We start from the raw sequence: 7500 nt of genomic DNA on the forward strand, positions 1-7500 counted from the left end.
ATAATAGAATAGTTTGAAAGGATTAAAAAAATCCATGTTTATAATAGAATAGATATAAGAATGTAGAAGTGTGTTGCATGAGTGCAGCAACGTGTTTGGTTATTGATTTGTTGATTAACCACATTATTAGTGATGATGTTTTCGGTTTATATATAGGCTGTCATCAAGGCAGCATTGACATTGAGCCATGGACAGGCTCATGTTGAGAGGAGTTTCTCTCTTAACAAGATTTTGGTCACAGCCAGTAGGAGTTGTTTGCATGAATGAGAAATCCATAAATGGTCTACGCACAGTGTAGGAAAACTTAAACCCGAAGGAGAAGCGAGTAAAGTGCCAATCACTGCCAAGATCATTCGTGCATTTCGAAGTGCACACAGCAATTACAAAGCCATGAAAGATGCAGAAAAGAGAGCTAAAGAAGAAAAACAGAAGAATAAAGAAAAACTAAAAGAAGAGGAAAAAGCAGCTAAAGCTCAAAAGGAAACAAGAAGAGAAGGAGGCAGACCTACGGAAAAAACAAAAATTACAGCAAGATGAGATTGAAGCATCAAGAAAACTTGTGAGTGAAGTCAATCGGAGATTGAAGAAAGCTTGCACAGTCAAGAAAATCGATCCTGCAGAAGTAGCTGCGGCTCAGGCTCTGAGTCCGGGTGTGCAAAGTTGGAGAAATCATCTGCTGAACTGAAGAAAATTTCAGATGAAATTTAGGTGATAGTGCATCTCAGTGACTGACAAATTATTGTTGTAAATTTAGTTTGAGATGCTAATGTAATGTAAAGCTCATTATATGCAGGCTCTATTTTTGTAACTATTGATATTTAATTTGATTGATTATACCTTTTTTTTGCATATTACTTAAGTATTATTGAGTGCTAGTCAAAGGCTTATTTCACTGAAAATCTGAAGTGGATAATGTTGCGTAATTGAGTCAAATAAATTAATAAAAAAGGATGAAACCAAATGCAAGGTCCTATCAACTTTTGTTTCATAATTGGTTGTAAAATAGAACAAGCTAGAAAAATACTACTTGTTACTAGGTTGGTCAGGGGTGGGCCCTGGTGTGGTTTTCCCTTTTCAGAAATAAAAAAAAATCTTTATTTACTATAATGGAGAAAGTAACACCTGCTTTTTGCACTGACTGAGTACATTTTGATAGTAAATTTTGAACGTTACTACATGTATGCATTTAAATGCTTAAAATGCCGCTTTGGAAATATCACATTATATCCATGCGGCATTCCTACACGTGTGCATTTAAATGTTTAAAATGTCGCATTTGAAATATCACATTATATCCATGTGGCACTCCTACTTCTTTAAGGTTATAACTCCTACTTTTTTATTATCAGACTCCTACTTTTTTTTCAAGGGCTGCTAGGAGGCCTGCTCACTTGGCAGTGCAAAAAGTACTGGAGACCTGAAGATTTGCCAGTGAATTACCACTTGTAGAAAATGAAGGAAAGACTACTTCAGGAAAATTTATATAGGCCTATATGTGTACACACCCAGACACATATATAGGCTATGTGTGTGTGTATGTATATTTGTGTGTGTGTAGTATAATATAATGTGGAAACGCCATTAACTTGCTTAATATGCTTATACAAACTAAAGCGTCACATGTGAACCAAAGAGATGAAGAGCCAAGAGAGGGGAGATACAGAAGGCAATAACAAAATTATAGCAAGAAGAACAAGAAAGAGAGAATCAGAATAATTCTCATTTATGTGCAGTCATTCTGTATTAGTGTAGTTAGCAAGCAGTGAATGCTTTCACTTGCCATCTCTTCGTTTACCCAACAAGAAAACGAGGTTGTATCACGATGATTAAAGTCAAATAGCATACTGAAAGCAACGACAGTTGTATTTTTACCTCTCTCTCTCTCTCTCTCTCTCTCTCTCTCTCTCTCTCTCTCTCTCTCTCTCTCTCTCTCTCTCTCTCTCTCTCTTATTCCGGATTTTGTACGTCACATCTATTTTACTGTTTTCATAGCGATAGATGTAATAATTCCTTATAGTATGCGATGTGGAAACATATTTATAGTTTTAACATATGTTTATTTCGATGCCAGTTGGATACCAGTCCGAGTTTCAAACCAGGAAGGGAATTAAAAGCTGCCCTCGAGCTGAGAGAGAAGACGATGGTTAATCTGAAGTTAGAAATATGTTAACCTGTCTGAAACTTAAAAGAAGACGAAAAAAAAGCCTCATCTCAAAAAATAGAAATGAAAGGTGTCCTTGCCAAGAAAATCTGTGATGTTATTCCGAATCGTATGAAGCAAGCCATCATCGTTATCATAATGCCACTGTTATTTGCTTTCTTTTCAGGATATCCTGAGAAAGAGAACGTATCATTTTCTAAATTACGAATCCCCTGCAATCTAGATGCGATTCCCCGTTTAACTAATTTTAATAATTCGCCAGACAAGAATAGCTTCTCTTTTTAGTTCATATTGGTAGAGTAACTGGGGTTTCGAAGCAACAGTGACTATTTGTGGTTTTGGCCTAGGAATAAGATGCTCGCGGCGCCAGATAATTCAGCCATGGAGTCATGCTTGTGGTTTATCGTTTATCAACGTCGTTTTTCCTGCCGTTTCTTGGCGTCAGTATGGTGTCATGAGATTTTCCTGCTTTTATAATGTCATTGTTATACTTTTTTTATATGTTGTTCATGCACATAGATTTTACGAGACTGCTTGGTATGTAATCTTCATTTACTGTTATGTTTTGAAATGCTGTCAGAAAGAAGTATTTCATAAATGTCCCGTTTCGTGTGATCTTATGCTACTCTTGAATTTAATGCTATGTTGATCCCTTTCTTTAGTTGCTACAAAGTTGTAATTATTATATCGCCCATTTTTTGGAAGAAGAGAGGACAAAGAACCGCAAAACAAGGGAAAATGACGTAGGAGACTGCAGTTGAACTATATAAATTAAATGGCGTCCGTTTAAAAAGTTACACAAATATTTCTTCGAAACAGAACTTTGCGGCAACTTTGTAATTTGTGATTCAGATTCTTTAATTGTGAGAAGATTGTTGGGTTGTCTTTAGTTTCTACGAGGATAACATTTTGTACCGGCTCCCTGAATTGAAATCAATTGATGTATATATATATATATATATATATATATATATATATATATATATATATATATATATATATATATATATATATGTATATATGTAGTTATTAGTATGAAATAACATTTTGTACAGGCTTTCCTAATTAGAAATCAATTGATTATATATATATATATATATATATATATATATATATATATATATATATATATATATATATATATATATACTGTATTTATATGTGTATATGTGTACTGTATATATAGCCTATGTATGTGTGTGTGTATATGTATGTATGTATGTATGTATGCATGTATAATGCAGTTATTAGTATGAAGCAAGTAAAGGACGCCAATAAAACTTCCACTGAACAAAATGGAATCAAGGGCAGAGAAATGTCGTGAAATGTCAAATTAAATATGAATAGTATTTCATGAGTAAATAAATATATCCATGGCACACTAAGGAGCACAAAAGGTTTTATCTGCCCTGTTGGCATGCTCATTCCCAACGCAGCCAGGAAGACATTTTCAATGGTTTCCGGAATAGGGAATTAAAAAAATGACACTCTGAAATGTGGTATCGTGGTCCCACGCAGAATGAGGATGTTTGCACTGTGAAGCTTGTAGTGCGTCGTGTTTTCAGAAATGCGTCCATTTGGGAATGAAGGTCTTCGATATGTCCAAGCAGAAGATTTTTTAAGATCGTAATTGCCGTTATAACTTGAAAGTGAAATTGCTGCTTCGAACGGCGTTCCAACAGTAGCAAAAAAGATCGCAACAGTTCAGTAGATTCAAGTAGTTACATGCAATGCTTAGCTATGGCAGCGTCAAATCTTAAAAAAAAAAAAAAATAATAATAATAATAAACTTGATTTGGAAGGTAAGTCAATGTATTGTCAAATACTTAGATTATTAGAATATAGTTTTACTTGTTTGAAGTGAATCATCGAGAGGGACAACTTGGAAAATCTGGTGATGTAGATTTATAGTTTTACAATGCCAGTAGCAACTTCATTTCGCATTTAGACATATTACTTGAAATTTTATATCTTACAGTGTGTGTATGTTCCAACATATATGTTTAAAATGTCCTCTATAGTTGTTGTATAGTATGGTTAAACGAAGTATGAAAATCAGTTTGAACAAGTCTGACCTTTTACCCATTGCCAAGGTTGTCCTGTTAGGAAGCATGCATCTGAATTGAAAATCTTAGGATCCTTACAGAGCCTTGAAAGGATAGTGTGTTCCACTGTAATTGTTGCGGCATGTTCTCGTTGTCTTTTAAAACACGAACAGTTTTTCAGTCCATGGATTTTAAGGGGAAAGTACCCGAGACAAAATAGCTCCTCTGACTGAAATTAATTAGGCGAGTGGCTCTGATGACAGGTTATCAGGAAGAGTGACCTCAGCCAGAGGCTATAGTCTCAAATATACCCTCTGATGTAGCGCAGCCTTGTCTTTACCTAATAGGAGAGGGAGGGATAGTACAGATATTGGATCAGAGCTAATATAATATAGTATATATATATATATATATATATATATATATATATATATATATATATATATATATATATATATATATATATACACACACGAGGTAAGTCAAAAGTTCCAGGAAAAATTCAATATACTCTTTATTTAAGGAAATTTAAACATCATTTTTCTACATATCTACCATCTAACTCTATTCACTTTTCAAGGCGCTGTTTCCACCTCTGCAACCCTTCTTTGTAGAAATTTGGGGCCTTTCTATTAAACCATGTTGAAACTGCATGTTTAGCAGCATCCAAAGATTCAAACCGGACTCCTCTTAAGTGTTCCTTGAGTTTTGGGAACAGGAAAAAATCTGAAGGAGCAAGATCAGGACTATAAGGAGGATGTGGAAGTTTCCCACCTAAATTTCCGTAGGACTTCTCTTGCAACCCTTGATGAATGTGCTGGAACGTTATCATGATGGAACAAAATTCTGCGGTGCAACTTTCCTCGACGTTTTTTAGCCAATGCAGTCTTCAGTTTTTGCAAAACACCTTTGTAGTAGTTCCCGGTGATTGCTTTTTGTCCTTCAAGGAAATCAATCAAAATCACTCCTTTGGAGTCCCAAAACACTGTTGCCATAACCTTCTGGGCAGACCTCGCCACTTTGAACTTCACTTGTGCAGCTGAACCTCTTGGTAACCATTGCTTTGATTGAATTTTACTTTCTGGGTCATATTGATGGATCCAAGTTTCATCTCCAGTAACAATCCGGTCAAAAAACTCTGATTCATTTGATTCAGTCTTCGTTAAAACTGCAAGAGAAAGTTCAGCTCTTTGATTCAGTTGGTCTTCGCGCAACGCTTTTGGGACCCAACGTGCTGAAAGTTTACTCAAACCAAGATTTTCATTTAAAATTGAAAATGCGGAACCATGGGCGATCCCAGTTTCATTAGCTATCATATCGATAGTAATCCGACGATCTTCATCCACTAGATTCTGCACCAAAGCCACAATTCTTTCATTTTTTGCAGTCAATGGTCTTTCCTCTCTTGGGTTGTCTTTGAGGTCCTCCCGACCATCCTTAAATCGCTTTATCCAATCATAAACAACTGATTTAGATGGAGAAGAATCTCCATAAACTTGTTGCAAAGCTTCAATAATTTTTCCTGGTTTCCAGTCAAGCTTGGTCAGGAACTTGATGTTAGCTCTCATCTCAAAATTTTTATTTTCCACGGGTTCAAGAAGTTGCTTTTCTGAAGCAGATATTAACACCACGGTAGCAAGAGGATGACTGAGGTAACAAGTCTATATGATCACTACATCACAGATAATTGTTTACCAAGTATTTGGGTTGTTTCATTCCTGTGTAAATACGTCATTCAACAATTTTTCCTGGAACTTTTTGACTTACCCTCGTATATATATATATATATATATATATATATATATATATATATATATATATATATATATATATATATATATATATATATATATATATATATATATATATATATATAAACACACACACACACACTAGCAAGCGTTGGGTGTTATTCACCATCCGGCCTGCCTGAGAGAGTCATGCAGCAAAGCAGGCAATGTCATAACCGAAAACTGGATCTGGGGACTAGAGAAAAAGTAGTAAATCCTTGAAAGAAAATTATAATTAAAGCTGTGCAGAAAACACTCAAACTTTACTTCAAGTCCGTTTGCAGTAGCACGTGTACAATTAAGGAATATTGTTAAATTATCATGAGAAATGACTAATAGTGTGTCTTACGGAAGAACGAAAACACTTCAGAGCAATTTTAGCCCTGAGAACGAACTTTGCAATGTAACTAGTGAGATCAACATTTATTATGCGAAAATGTTTAGAGCTCAGGGGTGGTTTATATTACCATAGCATTTCAAAAGTCCCCAATCTTAATGAGAAATCATCAGACCAGTAGGTCAGCGGTAAACGGTTAGGTGAATGGTAGCATCTGGCACAGGAGAGGCTCTGAGTGTTGGTGGGAGGTGGTGCTATATAGCGAGCATACCGATGGCTAAGTGGATACAGCTTAGTGGTCAGACCGTTAAAAAGCACTGTACATACACGTGAAAGAGAAGGAACTGTGTACAGTGGACATTGGTTTGAGAGAGAGAGAGAGAGAGAGAGAGAGAGAGAGAGAGAGAGAGAGAGAGAGAGAGAGAGAGAGAGAGAGATGTGAGTGTGTGTGTGTGTACTTGTTCCCATTTGGAAATATTAGTTACATCAGTACTGAGTTATGCGACATTAATTTTTCTATGGTATGAATGAAATATTTTGATCAGTCGAAAAAGCGATAGGACTACAGAGCCATGATAAAGTTCTCTCTCTCTCTCTCTCTCTCTCTCTCTCTCTCTCTCTCTCTCTCTCTCTCTCTCTCTCTCTCTCTCTCTCTCATTAACGACTGTTCGTCTTTGACACTAAAGTTTTTAAAAAATCACATTAACACTCCAGCTGTTGTATAGATTGAGCTTTTGTGAAAGTAGGACTGTCACCTGTCACCGTCCTGTCAGAACTTCCTTTTACTTTTGAAACATTTAAATTAGAATTAGAATTGGCCAAGATACACAATAATTTATTGTCATGATGATGATGTTGCTGGTGTACAAGTTGAAATTTATATATATATATATATATATATATATATATATATATATATATATATATATATATATATATATATATATATATATATATATATAAAGTATATTATTATTATATTTCATTATTAATGTACGCCTAAGGATTGCATGCCCTCAATTACAAAACGCCCCCGCCTTCACAAAAAGCAAAAAAGACACGTTATTAACCCTGTGTGCTTCAATAAAATAACACCCACCTACTTACACACTTGTTTGTCATCCTCCTTCCACTTCGGTCCCATTAACATAACCTCCATCCCTTTGA

The 7500-nt window shown here is 35.3% G+C and overlaps 1 protein-coding gene across 1 annotated transcript in view; it reads left to right on the plus strand.

Annotated features, from left to right (window-relative positions):
• Positions 1-7500, plus strand: part of Crk (Crk proto-oncogene, adaptor protein) — a 116789-nt gene that overhangs the window by 89168 nt on the left and 20121 nt on the right. The window lies entirely within an intron of this gene.

The sequence above is a fragment of the Macrobrachium rosenbergii genome, chromosome 5 (genome assembly GCF_040412425.1).
Source record: "Macrobrachium rosenbergii isolate ZJJX-2024 chromosome 5, ASM4041242v1, whole genome shotgun sequence".
Classification (NCBI taxonomy): domain Eukaryota; kingdom Metazoa; phylum Arthropoda; class Malacostraca; order Decapoda; family Palaemonidae; genus Macrobrachium; species Macrobrachium rosenbergii.